This window comes from Cryptomeria japonica, chromosome 6, assembly GCF_030272615.1.
Source record: "Cryptomeria japonica chromosome 6, Sugi_1.0, whole genome shotgun sequence".
NCBI classification, from domain to species: Eukaryota; Viridiplantae; Streptophyta; class Pinopsida; order Cupressales; family Cupressaceae; genus Cryptomeria; species Cryptomeria japonica.
The window spans coordinates 456,894,820-456,912,084 of NC_081410.1; positions in this window are offsets into that span (position 1 = coordinate 456,894,820).

Here is a 17,265-nt window from a genome sequence, read left to right on the forward strand (position 1 = left end):
AGCATTATATCTTAAAATGTAGAAATTAAGACTCTGCAGAGGGAAAATTCAAGATATTGATTAGGAAATTTCATGATAAATCTAGAATTCTTCATTTCCTAATTAATTAATCAACAAAATCAAACTCTCAAGTCTTAGACTTTTTTTCAAAAAATGCTATGAAATTAAAACAAGCCTTGACAAAGAATATCAAAATGATTTCCATACCTTCTCTTGAGTACTTAACTCTAAGACCTTCGAAAATGATGAAAGAAGACCGGATTTTGCTAGACAAGGTTTAGATTATAGTCTTCCCTTGGATGAATTACGCCTCCATTAGTCTTCAAAAGAGCTCCACCTTCCACTAGCTTCTTCAAAATCTGGAAATTCGCCTTCAAATACCTTCCAAAATCTGGAAATTACACTCCAATCTAGCAAGAAATTCGCCTCTCCAATTTGCTCCTCAATTTCGCACTTAGAAGAATGAATGAATGATTTGAAACTTAAAGCAATACTCCCCCATTATATAGAGCGTTCACCCTAATCAACCATGAGGCCGACCTAGCAAATAAGCCTTAAAATAAAATAAAAAACCACTAAAAAGGAGGCCGACTTGACAAATAAAGGCAAATAACAAATATTGAGTGCCCAACTTAATTTTTTCATTTTCAAAATTAATTTCAATGCCTCCAAGGGGAATTTTTTTATTTATTTCAAGGCCTAAAAATTAATTTATTAAATTGCCAATGCCTTAATAAATGCGAACTTAATTTATCCTTTCCAAAGGCTTCGAAGTTAGCAATTTTGGGGGATTTGAGGAACATCAATGTTTGATTAAGGCCTCAATGAAGATTGACAATAATTTCGCCCTAGACCCTCAGCAAGGGTCAGGAGCGATTTTCCAAATTAGGCCTTGAATATCCTATTTTTGCAAATCAAAAATATCACCAAGGCACTCCAAATGGCATCTTTTACTGGAGTTTGGGTTTGATTTCACTTGAATTTTGGAAGAAAAGTGCATTTAGGGTTTTTTCGCCCTGGACCCTCAGCAAGGGTCAGGAGCGAATTTTGCAAATTAGACTCAATCCATCATCATCTCTCGTTGAAACTTTCATTCATCACTAGGTAATGTCCTTCCTTATCCATCCCATCCAAGTTTGCCTTGTTTCTGCAAGGTAGAATAAGAGTTTTTCAAATTTTCGCCTTGGGCCCTCAGCAAGGGTCAGGAGCGATTTTTCTTCCCTGGCTTAGAATCATCAAGTTTTGGAAGCAAATCTTCATTCATCATGTTTTTTGAAGGCCATTTTACCCTAGTGCACCCTTGCCTTAGCCAAAACTCAAAGGAAATAGGTTGATTTTGCAATTTTCGCCCTGGGCCCTCAGCAAGGGTCAGGAGCGAATTTGAGTTTTTTGAGCAAATTCTTTCATTCTTTTAGCTCCAAATTATTTCTAAGGCATAACACACATGTCCTTCTCCCATCCAAGTCATAAAAACCAAAATCCAATCTTGAAATGCAAGGAAAATAGGAGGATTTGAATATTTCGCCCTGGACCCTCAGCAAGGGTCAGGAGCGAATTTGCCTTTGGGTATCAAAATTTGCATTTTTAACCATCCAACCCAACTTCAAGGCAATTCAAATGTCATTTCACACCCATGTCTAAGCTTGGCCTTGCTCAAATTTTGGAGGAAGAGATAGGTTTTAAGATTTTCGCCCTGGACCTTCAGCAAGGGTCAAGAGCGAATTTTGCAATCTAGACTCAAAATGTTTCATTTTTTACCTTGAAACCTCTTTGACATTCCAATTCAACCAAGACTAAGCAAAAAACATTTCCCACAAGATTTTCGCCCTGGACCTTCAGCAAGGGTTAGGAGCGAATTTTAAATTTTCAACAAAATCCTTCACTTTTTCAAATTGACACTTTCTCAGGTGAGTAAAGGGAGATGTCCTTGTTTCATCTATGTCCAAAACTTGACTTTTTTCCATGCAAGATGAGAGCTATTCAAAATTTCGCCCTGGGCCCTCAGCAAGGGTCAGGAGCAATTTTACCTTTGTTGCCCAAAATTCATCATCTTTAATGCTTTCCAACCTTTCAAAGGCAATAAGAATGTCCAAGCTTCCCTCCAAGGTACCCTGCACATCACAATTTAGCCAAAATTAGTGAAAAATAAGCTCCAATAAGATTTTCGCTCTGGACCCTCAGCAAGGGTCAAGAGCGAAATTCACAATCTAGGCTAAACTGCTCAATCTTTTAGTTTCAAACCACTTCACAGGGCGAGGTAAGATCATTTTCAAGGCCAGAAACAAGGTTTCAAGCTCAAACAAGGTGGCGAATGAAGTTTATAATGAATTTCGCTCTGGACCCTCTGGAAGGGTCAGGAGCGAAATTCCTAATCTTGGCCAAAATCCATCATTTTTTCAAGGTTTTCAAACATTTCCAACTTTCCCTTTAAAATGCCTTGCAAGTCAAAATTTGGTCAAATAAGGCAAGAAATGAGTCCTAGATTGATTTTCGCCCTGGACCTTCTGGAAGGGTCAAGGGCGAGATTCGCTTTGGACCTCCTGAGAGGGTCAGGAGCGAAATTCACTTTGGACCCTCAGGAAGGGTCAGGAGCGAAATTTGACTTTTTGAACTCTCCGTCAGGATAATTTTATGGAATATAACATTTAAGTATAAGTTCTTATACTTTAAGTTATATTCCATATATACTTTCAAGATGTTTGAGAGTGGTTTCAGACCTCCAGGAGCTATATTGCAAAATCTAGTTTTTGGAGGATTCTTCAGTTTTCCAGACTAGTCAAATTTCAGGATCAGGACATTCCAGACTTAGCCAAATTTCAGGATCAGGACTTTCAGACTTAGCCAAATTTCAGGATCAGGACTTTTAGACTTCATCACTCACCAACTTGACCTAACTCAAGCAGAACCTGCTATCCAGGTGATCCCCTTGGCGACACTCGAAAGTTAAAGGCTAACAGACAAAACCCTAAAAGACCTAAAAAAGGCAAACCCTAGAAAGCAAAAAGCAAGGGTCCCCATTTGCAATGGGGCGATGTGTGAAATGGTCACAACACAGACTAACTAACAAATGGAAATGCTGGTATTATAACTAGAATGTGGTAAATCAGCAAGGTAGGGAATCTAAGAATTTTTTTTTAAAGTTAAATACACAAACCCACAACACTTGGCATTCACAGCAAAATTTTAACTCCTGATATTGAAATATTGTTCATTGAACCATAATAGAAAATAGAAATTCATTTAAAAAGAATGACCTGAATTAATGAAGTCTTAGGCTTTCCCAATTGCCTGAACCTGCAACTTTCTTCTTTTCTCTCCACCTTGGCTGCAATCTCTCACGTTTTTCTCCTTTCCCCGCACAAAATAAAAATTGATGATCTCAATTATAATGGGTGGCAGGGTTTCTAAGCATGCCTAGCAACTTAGTTCTTCTTTTTCTGAGAATACCAATCTTTACAGGCATGAATGCCATAACGTTTTAATGGCAGAGGTCTCCTCTTTTGTCTTGCATTCCTCTCTCCCATGCCCTTGGCCATGCTTATCTACTCCCTTGTCCTGCGTTTGGTGCATGATAGCTTCCGAGTGAAAGCTTCTCCAAAATATTTTTTTTGCCATGCCCTTCCTACCCATGCGTTTTCTTTCCTTTCATACTTTTCTTGTTTTATTTTATTTCCTTCTCAAATGCATTCAATAGCTTAAGCATTTATCAACTATTCTTTTATTTGCACTCTTTCCCAATGTTATAAATCTAATTATTTATACATATTTCTTTTTATTTATTTATATATTTTAATTTATGTTTATATTTATATTTTATTATTGTTCATCATTTAATATACTTATTATATATTAAATTCATTTAATTATTCTTTGGTAAATTTATTATTATTTAACGTCCTTACTCGGCAAAGAAATAGTTAGGACATTATTGAAGTTTGCAGACATAATTAGTAATAGCTAATCCATAGCGATTAAATAAATTTCTAGGTTCTTAGTATTAAATGGTAACTCAAACAATACTCGCTAGACTCGCTAATCTTCCTTACGGATTATTAAATAAATTGCAAATTCAATTTAACTGGATTGCAAAATCTAAATGATTGCGAGGGTTAACCAAAGACCTTGATACAAGAACGACATTGAACTACTTGTCTCTCACCAACGAAACCACAAAATCCATTTCGTATTGCACCCCTAGACCTGCAACCAACGACAAACCTCACACAAGTCCACCCACACATTATTAGTCCGAGTTAGTCTAAACAAAATAAATGCATTAAATTACATATAGCATAATAAAGACAATAATTATCTTCCATAATATTAGCATCAAGTTTACAACTGGCACACACACACACATAAATAGTCCATATAACAAAGTCCAGAACTCCACCCCTAGTCCAAATTACATTGGGGCTAGGGTCATACAAAGTATTAATATGGTTTTCTAGGGGCTATGACAGGGGATGGGTGAGACGGGGGTAGTGGAGGGGTGTCGCTGATGTACATATAGTACTTCAAAAACTAGTTATAAAATGATGTATAAAAATTACATTTCAAATGAAACTCTGGCAAATTAGTAATATAGCAATATTGCAAACACTAAATACTAAAATTTTTAATACTTGAAAACTAAATTAAATTTCACAATGAAAATGTCAAATTGGAGATTTCTATTATATCGAAAACATCATAAAGATGATTACAATGAGTAGCATGATATCAAAGTACAAAATGTAGTTAAGGAAGGCCTCTAATAGTCTCCAAACTCCTCATCATTAGAACTACTAGACTCCTCATGGTCAAGCTCCACCAAAAAAACACCAACCAGCCTTGAATTTGAAGTTGTAGCATCCTCATCAATCTGTGTTGGCTCCTTTGGCTCTACATCCCATCATGCTACCAGACTCTCTTTGTACACAAGTGTCTTGTGGTCAATGAGATGCAAAGCACTATGTAATGTCCCCTAATGGAACCCTCTTATACCCGGACCTAGAATCACAATTTTAGTGCATAGTAAATACAAAAGAGGGACACTATTGTCAACTAAAGCTTGGTCCGGAACCTGAACAACAAGTTAGTCAACATTTCCATTATGCTATGATAGATCATATATTCAACATTCTTTATATATTGCTTAGTTTATATGAAGGATTCAACAACCCTTTCTCTCCCTACACCTGTCTCCATTATGGAGCTCAAGGAGAAATACACAAGGCAACTCGAGTCTATCCCTCTCCAACAAGACCAAGAGCACTAAGGACCTCGTCAACTTGGCCCCTTGGCCCACCCTCGGGGTTGGCGTACTTGTTAGACCCTAGTGCTCTTGCTTCCTTGCATTCTCCCTCCATAATTGGATGGTGAGATTGAAAGGTATTACAGACTCCGTCATATAATTTACTTAATCATCATATGAACAGTTAGTGCATTATTACACTGTCATACATATTGCAGTCTATATTAGTTTTACTATTAAATTTTGCATAAGAACATTATTAGGCATCATGTATTAAACATACAAATTAAGCACATCCCCATGCATACCACCAAGAACAAGGATGTTACTTCTCGTAACTTAATAACAGTTCTAATCTGATCTGATCGATTCCATGCTTTCCAATCTCCCAATCTTATCACCTTATACCTTTCGCATAACCTTTCATAATGGTTGTGTCTTATCAAAGTCAAAGATCATATCCTTATAAGGAGGCCTCTATTGTAAAGTGTAAGTTATCATTTTAATTGTTAATCATAATTGTTTCTTCATCAAATCGTGGCTATTAGATAAGATCGCTGCATCATTGATATTAGTAATGATGACTCATCAAATTGTGGCTATTAGATAAGATTGCTGCATCATTGATATTATTAATGACGACTCATCAAATCGTGGCTATTAGATAATAAGATTGCTTCTCATAACTTATAATTAATAAATACTACTTTATTGCTGCCTGCAGTAATAGGATCACTGCTCCACAATAATCATACGTGCTTTGGTAATCATTGTGTATATATTATCCTCAACATTGAGGTTGAATCGAGAGGATAGAGTCAATATCCGTTTGTCTTGTCTTGATTAGATTATAGATTAAGGAGATGAATACTAATAAGCTGCTGTTAGAAAATTGTGAAGTCTTATTTCATAAGACAATTTTCTAAATATAGATAGTATCTTATTAAATTCTTCTTATTTAAGGTGGGTTGTGAGGAGTGTCATGGAGGGGGCATGACACACTATGTACAGCCACAAGCTTCTTTCCTCTCCTAGAGGTAAGTTTGTTCCTCTTAAGAGAGTGGATGAACTATAGGTAGACTCTCTCAGCAGCTGAAGAGATAGAAACCTGAGATAGCAATCAAATGGTTGGAGTGGTAGTCAAAAATTCCAATCCATGGCAATTCCACCACAAAATTGGGTCATCATGTGTCATAGTTGCCATATCCATCTTGGCCACCTCAAAATAACCCCCAAGGGTGGCAAATTTGGTACACTTGGTGCGAATCGTGCTAGAATCTATGGGATCATACATCTTCTCAATGGCCCTGAAGATCCTTGCCTTCACCTCAACATCTTGTATCAATGTGACTCTACTAGGCCTAGTCTTGTACCACTTAGGATTTAATGCATAGGCAGCCATGTGCAAGGGAGTGTTGAGCCTCTCCCATCTCTAATGAATGATTGGTTGAATGTGCTCATTGTAGAATGCTAATGCGGGGTCCTCTCACAAAACAACCCTCATCTAGTCAAGCATAGAATCTATGCATTCATACACCTCTCCAAGGTTAGGTGCATCCGAAACCCCACATTTGATGACCTACAAAATTGGAGCAACGATGGAGACTATATATTTTGCATCACTCCAAAACACATCACTCTTCACTATATCCTTCACCCTCCTCACCTGCTCTATCTTGGACTTGGACCATTGATTCCAATTTGGTGTCATAAACATGAGCTGCAATGACTCTTGCAACTCAATCATTCTCTCCATGAGAATGAAATAGGATGCATATCTGGTCTCAACAGGTTTCAAGAACTCCTTAGAAAGCTCCTAAAGAGTGCATGTGAAATGTGGTGGTTGCAGATAAACATTTGCAACTCTCTAACATCACTGACCACTACTTTGATCCACTCAATTTTAGAATGATTGATTGAATGTGCTCATTGAAGAATGCTAATGTGGTGTCCTCTCGCACAACAACCCTCATCCAGTCAAACATAGAACTAATGAACTCATACACCTCTCCAAGGTTAGGTGCATCAACAACCCCGTGATAACCTAGAAAACTAGAGCAATGATGGAGACTATATATTTTGCATCACTCCAAAACACATCACTCTTCACTATATCCTTCACTGTCCTCCCTTGCTCTATCTTGGACTCGGTCCATTGATTGCAATTTGCTGTCATAAACATGAGTTGCAATGACTCTTGCAACTCAATCATTCTCTCCAAAAGAATGAAATAGGATGCATATCTGGTCTCAACAAGTTTTAAGAACTCCTTAGAGAAGCTCCTAAAGAGTGCATGTGAAATGTGATGGTTACAAATAAACATCTGCAAATCTCTAGCATAACTGACCACTACTTTGATCCACTCAATTTTCTCCATGTCCTTGAGTGCATTCTTCATGGCATGCACACAACATGGAGTCCACCAAATATGTCTGTAAGCTGCTTCAACAAGTTTCCCCGTAGCTTTGCACACATGTGTTGCATTTGTCACTTGGACGGCATTTTGTGGCCCAACCTCCTCAATAGCCTCCTTGAGGACCTGAAACTGAAAATCAGCTCTTTGTGATGCCTTGTACAATCAACTACCTTAAGAAAGTATGGCCCCTATGTACATGTAACCATGATATTGATGAGTGGATGATGGCTAATGTTTGTCCACCCAACCATGACTATACGACATCCAATCTTCACCCAACGTTCCTTCATTTTCTCCATCAACACGTTGATCTTAGAATAGTTCTTATCTGAAATATCCCCTGCAGTTGATAGACTGAATATGCAAGGAATATTTACAAACAGTTGGCTGTCAATCTGCGTGTTATGTGGATTCTATGACTTGCGTGTTATGTTGTATGATTGTTTCAGAGTTTCAGACTTGTTTTTGAAGGCATCAACCACAAGTTTTCATCAAAGTATAAATTATAGGCAACTACTCAACGGTAGCAAAACTCCCTAGGATGATTGTGCAACTAATTTTCAATGCAATTACATGAATTTGGATACAAAATCACAAACCTATAGCTGACTGTAATTTCATCAAACAGTTGGCATGAAACCATAGATCAATGAGCAAATGATTTGCAAACTTAATACTCCTTATTTATGAATCAAATGAGCTTTTTACAATGATCCAATCAATGCCCAAACACTTAGCAATTAATCAAAGGTTTTCTCAGAAAATCTGAAGATACATGGCAGCCATGGACATATACATCTAACTGATAAATACAAGGAGCTAGTGATGCCAAAAGAACCTGATAAGAATCACCTAGTCTTGAATTTGAAGAAGCAAGCAATATCACAAATTTTGGGGCCTCCAATGAGAAAAATCGACCCTCTCTTCAAATCGCCCCTGCTGCTGTCATAAGATCTGATAACAACTAACTTCCAGCTCCAAACTCTTCTCTCTACTCCTGAAAGTGATCGCTGTCCTTCTCCAAGCAAAGCGCTATTCCCAAATGCTAAGTTCGATGCTTATTCAAGGAGCAATCAGCAAAATCATATCAAAGGTGGTTGCAGTCCGATTATGTTTCAGACCTGTTAATACATCTGCAACTACATTTATTCCCCTTCAAATGCCTTCTATGGTGTATCGCCTTATGCTCTCAAGGCTAGCGCTATCCTCAAGTGTAGGTCTTGGAGCTTCAGCGAAGTGATAATGGCAAAGTCGTGGGAATGAAGGATGGAGCCCAATTTGTTTCAGACCTGCTCCACAACCCGCTATCTCCCAATTCCACCTTCCATTGGTCTTCTAGTGAAATCGCCTATCTTTTCCAATAAGAATTGATGCACAAATATGACAAATATGGATGGACTGAAGATACCACAAAGATGTCTACCATGAGATTTACATGAACTCAATAAGCACAATGTGAAGGACTGAGATTATCCCCCACTCTCAGCTACAACCCCTCGAAGGATCTCTCCTCACCTCAGTTATGCAAATCATAGGGAGTTTTCGTTCCCAAATGATTAAGTCTGCAAAAACCCTTGGCTCCACAAGTCTACACAAGAGAAGATATCAAAACAACCAATGATGAACAATGAACCAACCCCCTCTATTTATTCTTTTCTCCTCCAATCGATTGGTTCCTTCTAGAAGATTCTTCTCTATCAAACTCATATTCTCGTATTACACTTTATTATTTTATTACACATTAATTAATTTAATTGCACTTTAAAATATTATTACATTATAATTAAAGTGCACACGTGACATCATACGTGTAATCCCCTTATCTCACCATAGAATCATGTAGACACAAGATGTGAAGCCACTAATATCTGCCAAATCGACCCCCTAATCAATCTCTTTGGCCTACAACGGTCAAATGATAGGCCAACCTCGTGAATATCTGCAAACTAAGGAGAAGGGGGTATTACATTATCCAAGATCATAGTCCTCAATTTTGTCTCACTTGGTGACACATATGATGGTACTCCCCTTGCTACCATTGACATCATAACCCTATATTAAGGAGATCAAGCTACTTGAGATGGGATCATCTATCTCATCCTTTGGCTACACATTGAACAAATCAGCTATGGGGTTATTTTGCAACTTGCATTTCCCCTTACCCTCTCCTGCATGTGTAGTGGCACTGGAAGAACCTAACATTACTCCTACTCTTATCTGCAAAGTATGACTAGAACTATTTGGCTGGCTCTGCTGAACATGTGTCCTATGAGACAAACTAGTAGGCATGGGTGTGGCTACACTATCATCAGCAACACCCCATAGCTTGTTTATCTCAGCTCTATATTTGCGATTTGCCACTTTCGCCAAAAAAGAACATATATCCACACATTTGCCTCAAATAGAAAGGTCTACATTAACTCTAGTAATGCTGCCATGCAATTCTAGAGCACAAAAGTTGTATTTCCACTTCCTTGTGCCACCAGTTGTCTCTTGCCTGCTTGGTAATTTTGTCACAAACTATCTGAGAGGAAACTTATGATCAAAGGGACCCCTAGCATATTGTGCCATTAATGTGAAGGGGCACTCTATACTAGTTGGTGCACTTGTCATGGAACTAGTTTGGGCTTCAAGCTCAACCCCATGGTCACCCCCCTCATCCTCAGGTTCATATTCAGATTCAGTTTCACTAAAAACCTTTACCTCATCCTCGCTCATTTCATGAGAGCTCATTGTGAGACTGCAATAAACAATATAATTCTATAAGTGCCTAGTTTCAGCCTAGTTTAACAAATTTGAAAATAAAAATTTAATTTTGATGTTGAATCTTGATGACAAAATAAAAAAAGAACAATTAACATTGAATGAATCTATGAATATGCATTTGCAGCCATGCTTATGGAATTATGATTAAACATGGCTGCAAATGCATATTCATAGATTCATTTCAATGTTCATTTTTCATTTTGTCATCAAGATTCAACATCAAATTAAATTTTGAAAATGAAACTTATCAAAAAAAAATGAAAAAACAATCATTGTAATGTCCTCTTTTCTAGGTGACATGAGATGAGCAGGGGTTGACCTACCATTCGAGTTCCCGTAGGTCAACGACATGGTTAGGGGACTCATTTTGAGGGTCATGGAGCTTTGCAGGAGCTCTGTGAGCCATTTCAGACCTTCGGACGAGGTTTCCTATTTTTTAGGGAGAACTGGCAGTTGACTGAATGACCACCTGGGGGACCAAGGACCAGAGCAGGATCCTTTTGAGCAGTTACAGGTGTTTGAAGAGAGGTTCCTACTTTTTAGGGAGATTCCCTACCTTTTAGGAGGTTGTGGCAGTTCCATATTTGAAGTTCCACGGGACCATACTATGGTTTCAGTTTCAGGAAGATTGGGTGTGTTTCCTAGTTTCTAGGAGCATCCCTAGATTTTAGGGATGGGACTACCAGTTAACTCAGCTTTTCCGACATCGGTCACAGATAGATGACAAAGTTATATTCATGATTGTTTGGTAATTTTGGGCTGTTATTGGATATCTGGAGATATTTTAATATATTTAAATATTTCCTAAGTTAGCGATTAAATAAATTAAAATAAGGCTATATATTTAGTCATTTCGGAATAATATGGGGTTTCTGCTTCATCTGGGTTGATATGCCTATGTGTTATAGCTCGTTGGAAAGGTCTTGAACTTTGCTACATGATTCTCACCTTCCGGAGTCTTTTTGGATGCTTGACGCTATTTATTTGCAATTTAGTGTTATTTTCCTATAGTTGACGCCATAATTAGGAAATAACACTCTTTTCATAATGCGCCAACTTTACTCCCTTTTAGGGTTTGGCTTGGAAAGGAAAAAAGATATAAGGAGATGAAGACCTAATTGTTCATTATCTTTTTACGCAATCAAACTTGTTTTGTGAATTTGCTCTGAGTGAGTGATTCTTCATCTGGGACGCAAACCCCAAGATCTGGACTGGCTAGGACGTAGCCCTCAGCAGTTTTTGGCATTGGATTCTTCAGGTAGAGTGCATAGTTGACAGAGATTGAGTACGCCATTCTTCATTGTGGATTCAAGTTGCAGAGTAAGGGTTTCAGCATGGCAGATTGATTCTTCAGCTTGGGCGTGATCCTTGCAGCCTTAGGGCCGCCATTTGCAGCAGGTACATCCCACATGGAATGTAAGGAATGCATGTATTTAGCCTTAGAGGTATTCTTGATTCATGATATATTATTTTGTGAAAAACTTGTAAGTTGTAGGTCTGCAATTTACAACAGCAAGCAGGTTTGAGACAGAAACCTCAGATTTGGTCTTCAGGAGGACGGAATCCCTTCTACAGGAGGCACGTGGAACACATCAGAAGCTTGTTTCAAGCATATTGAGGGTCATTTCAACAAGAAAACTCAGTAATCATTAGCAGCAAGGTCATTACATCAGATCTGAGCAAGAATACATTCAATTTCAGTGCATTACTTATTTCTTTTGGCAGCTGTACTGTTTCCCAAGGGGGCCGTACCATTACAGATGGTTGTGGAGTGATAATAAATAAAATGGAGGGTTTTAACTCCATTTCTTGTTCTTAACTTCATTGTTAGGATCAGCAAGGACTGTGTAGAAGAAATCACAGTCATCAGGCTTGAATTGAGATCAGGGTGAGCAAAACAGTGGGGATTTAAGGCTAAAATTGTATAATTTTGCCTGGCAGAATTTGGATTTCCAGCTGGTAATTGGGTTTTTGGCCCAATTTGTTATTGGTAATTCATTTGGAGGTAGTATAAGTGTATTGGTACATCTGGGCTGCCCTTGTACCTTCAACTCATGCCTGTATCCATTTCTAGATAGCAAATCAACAACAAACCCGAGCACTGGATCCGTGGTATGTTTCTAATTGTTTTGGTGAATGTATCTTCACTCCTAGTTGAATGTAATCTGCTGTCATAAATAAAATCAGAAGCTGATATCTTATTTTGAGTTGAATTCTATGTTATTATTGGTTAATGGTTGCAATCCCCATCACCAAAAAATAAACAACACTTTCTACATCTTCTGTCTAGTCTCTAAGAACACCAAAAGGCTCTGAAAGATAGTTTATTAATTAAAACTTATCCAGGGCAGCAAAGAATCCATTTAGGGATCTTTCAGTGGTATCAGAGCTTTGATCTTGCCAGCCTGTTGGGTGAAGATCAAGAGTTCTAATTCAAATTTGAGTTTAGTTTGGTTGAAAATCAAATTGGACATCATGACAGGGTTGTTTAGAAATAAACAAGCAAGGAAAGAATTTCAACAAACACCTTCAAGGAGTTCCAGACAGTCTAAGGGTACAACTCCTTCAACAAGTACAAGGAGAAGGTCTCCTGCCAAGACATTCAATGATACAGTTATGAACAACTATGATAAGTATTGCTCTCTTCCTACAAAGATACGTGACCACCTTTCCTTCACACAATTCATGGGTGTACCAATTGAAGATGACTTGATGTTTTCAAGTCCACGTCATCAACCAAGAACAAAACAAGAGTCAATTGAGAGCAAGGGAAGCAAAGGAAGAGGAGCAGATATGATGTTTACCGAAGCAAAGCAAGGGAAGCAAAGGAAGAGGAGCAGATATGATGTTTACCAGTGAGATTGGTAGGAAACTATTTGAAGATTTTGAGAGACATGTAGATCCAATTGGTGCCTCTTTGGTTGGTTACAACACTGTCCCATCATTTTTGGTGGAAGATGTGAAGGAAGAGTTTGTAACTTCAAGCAATACACAGGACATTCATGAGAGGTTTGATGAGTTTTCAGATTGCCCAAAGACTGATTTTGAATCAGCAATTGATGAAGAACACGAGGTTGAAATGGACAGCGTAAGTTTGGATTCATTTGTCACACTACTTCCTCTACTCAATTGGGAAGACCATGAGGAAAGTCGAAATTTAATGGTGTGTAGTGAATCCAAAGATTTGTCACCACGGTATGATCATAATTCTAAAGTCCATAACAGCAGTGACGTAACTTCTCTTCCTCAAGATATGACAGCCTTTGGTCATGAAGAGAATAAAGATTTGCATTCTACATTTGCGGGTGCTTATGGTACAAGCATGGGTTATGCTGATGCAAATAATACAACTCACCATAAGTTTGATTTTGTGTACTTTGGGGCAGCTGATATAAAACATTGCCAAAAGTTGAACGAAGATTGGTTACATAGAGCTGCCCAAGCAAAAACGCTTGCTGCCCAAGCAAGACACCACCTCCAAAGAGTCAAAGAGCGTCACAATCGGTTAGATGACGCAAGGATACAAAGAGAATCATCCATTAGATCTTTATTTCTTCCAAGGGAAGAAAAGGACAGCAAAGATATATTGAATGGAAATAAAAATCAGTTTGATTTTCTGAGTTTGATCAGCAATTCTCCTTTATCTAATAAGTCAAATTTGAAACCTTGCATTGAGAACATTCAAGTTGGAAAGACTAGATGTGAAGTTGATGAGTTGTTAGGTGGCATTCATAGTGGACCAGCCACTGAAGGTTTATCAATGTTGCAGAACAAAAACATCTACTATTCATTTGTGGACTTGTCACCTCTTTCATATGATAGGGCAGCGATGTACTTATTAATTGGTGACTCAGTTTTCTTAGATGTGACAGTGGGCTATGAAGATCAGCGTGTAAAAGACTATATTTGGTGCATGGCTAAACAATATATTTATTTAGCATCCTCCAATGAAGACATACTAACTTGTGGAGAAATTGGGCAAGTTGCAGCCGCTGATCAAAGGTTTGGGAGAGGTTTCCATCACACTTTGCTTGTTGGAAATTGTCTTATTGATGGGTCCATTTCAACATTGAAGATTGGTGGTATTTATGGTTTCAATTGGAGTGAAACTCTCAGCTGGTTAGGTGATGTCCAGATTTGCAGCAGAAGTATAATGAGTATTGACATGATGGATGGATATGACAGTGTAAAGATTTGGGATCCTGGTATTGACATGTGTGGTGTATTTCTTCAGTGGATCCATGATGAGTTGTTTCACTTTGGGTATACAAATGTTTATATCAGAGTAGCGCAGCGGTTGGGTGAAGTAATGTTTATCAGATTGATATGGGATCCAGTGAATTGGTTCTCAGCGTGCAGGTGCAGATTGCTTGAGGGCAAGCAATCTTCGGGAAGGGAAGATTGTAATGTCCCCTTTTCTAGGTGACATGAGATGAGCAGGGGTTGACCTACCATTCGAGTTCCCGTAGGTCAACGACATGGTTAGGGGACTCATTCTGAGGGTCATGGAGCTTTGCAGGGGCTCTGTGAGCCATTTCGGACCTTCGGACGAGGTCTCCTATTTTTTAGGGAGAACTGGCAGTTGACTGAATGACCACCCGGGGGACTGTTGATGTGTATTTTGTACACATCCAAACACAGAATAAAATACCTAAAGGTACCTTATCCTCTCTTGAATAAAGTCTCCGAATGCTGAAGATATCGCGAAAAGGATCAATCGGGATGAATTCAAGGTTCTTTGCTGTAGGATCTCTACGTGTGGATAAGCTCTCTGTGGTATGATGTGATATTGCTGGAATCACAAGGGGACTTACACTTGATGACATAAACATCTGATTTGCTGGAATCACAAGTCCTATTTACTAACTGGAAGACAAACAAATGGCAAAAGATACAAGGTTCAGGAAGTCTGCTCTACTACCTAGAATGCGAGAAGATGGATGAATGACTAGGTGGATTCCTACTGGGCTGGGTCTCACCATCAGGCTTGAACAATTCGACACCAGCTCAATGCAATCTTCTAAGGGGTGCTTCCAATATGTTCAAATCGTACACCATCAATCACTGATCACCATTCAAGATAATGCATGAAACAATAGACGGGTAACGACTTAAGATTAAGCTCATTTTATTCCAGTTGACCACGCAAGGCGCACTTACCATCAGCAAGAGGCTAGTGGTTTGGATTAGACGGATTCCACACAGGTGCATTCAACAATTTCCTTCATTCGATCTAATCACCTACCATCTAGAATTGAAGATTCAACAAGAAACCATGCATATTGCAAGAAACGACACACTTCACCATTACTTCAATGAAAATGGAGTTTATTTACAATCAATGGCAACAATTTCTTGCCTTGTCCTCCTATTCTACTCTAATTGCTATTCTATCAACTGACTATCCACTATTAGCTAACTATTCCTCTTCTAACTACTCCCTATTTTCTATTCACTCACTATTAGCCTTTACAAATGAAGAGTCGGGGCTTATATAGTGCCCTTAATACAATTCAATGACTAAGATCAATTTGAGATCAATGGCCAAGATTCTACAATGAAAACCCTAATTAGGGTTTGTTACAACAAACTCAATTCTGACCAATGAAATAATTGTATTAATTGGACACATGTCTTCTCTGGAAAATTCGACCAATGGATAGTTGGGGTAGGTACATCGAAGTTTGTGCCACCTTTAATGAGTTAGGTACATTGAATCTGGACATGCTGAGGTGGACCACACCTGACTAGAGAAGTGATGACTGGGATGCCACCTCGTCTAACACTTGGTTGATGCCAATTTGATGTTGTTGAGAAGCTAGCTTTAATTAACTCTTCTGAAACTATCTGCTTCTTCAACGAACCCTTGCTCTAACTTCTTTTGTCTTAGATGTGCAGGATGATGATGTACCTCGCCTTGGAATGCTGGATTGGAGGGGGTTATTCCTGATGATGCTTTACCGAAGAAGGCCATCCTTGTCGATGCTGGACTGGAGGAGGTCATCCTTGTCCTGGACCGGATCTTCTTTGATGAGAGACTGCCGACTTGTAGATCCTTCGGGCTTGGGAGTCGCCATTTGATGCCTACACAAAAATTCCAAAATTAGTCTTTAAGCATTATATCTTAAAGTGTAGAAATTAAGACTCTCCAAAGGGAAGATTGAAGATATTGATTAGGAAATTTCATGATAATTCTAGATTTCTTCATTTCCTAATTAATTAATCAACAAAATCAAACTTTCAAGTCTTAGACTTTTTTTTTTCAAAAAAATGCTATGAAATTAAAACAAGCCTTGACGAAGAATATCAAAATGATTTCCATACCTTCTCTTGAGTACTTAACCCTAAGACCTTCAAAAATGATGAAAGAAGACCGGATTTTGCCAAACAAGGTTTAGATTATAGTCTTCCCTTGGATGAATTACACCTCCATTAGTCTTCAAAAGAGCTCCACCTTCCACTAGCTTCTTCAAAATCTGGAAATTCGCCTTCAAATACCTTCCAAAATCTGGAAATTATCCTCCAATCTAGCAAGAAATTCGCCTCTCCAATTTGCTCCTCAATTTCGCACTTAGAAGGATGAATGAATGATTTGAAACTTGAAGCAATACTCCCCCATTATATAGAGCGCTCACCCTAATCAACCATGAGGCCGACCTAGCAAATAAGCCTTAAAATAAAATAAAAACCACTAAGAAGAAGGCCGACTTGACAAATAAAGGCAAATAACAAATATTGAGCGCCCCACTTAATTTTTTCATTTTCAAAATTAATTTCAATGCCTCCAAGGGGAATTTTTTATTTATTTCAAGGCCTAAAAATTAATTTATTAAATCGCCAATGCCTT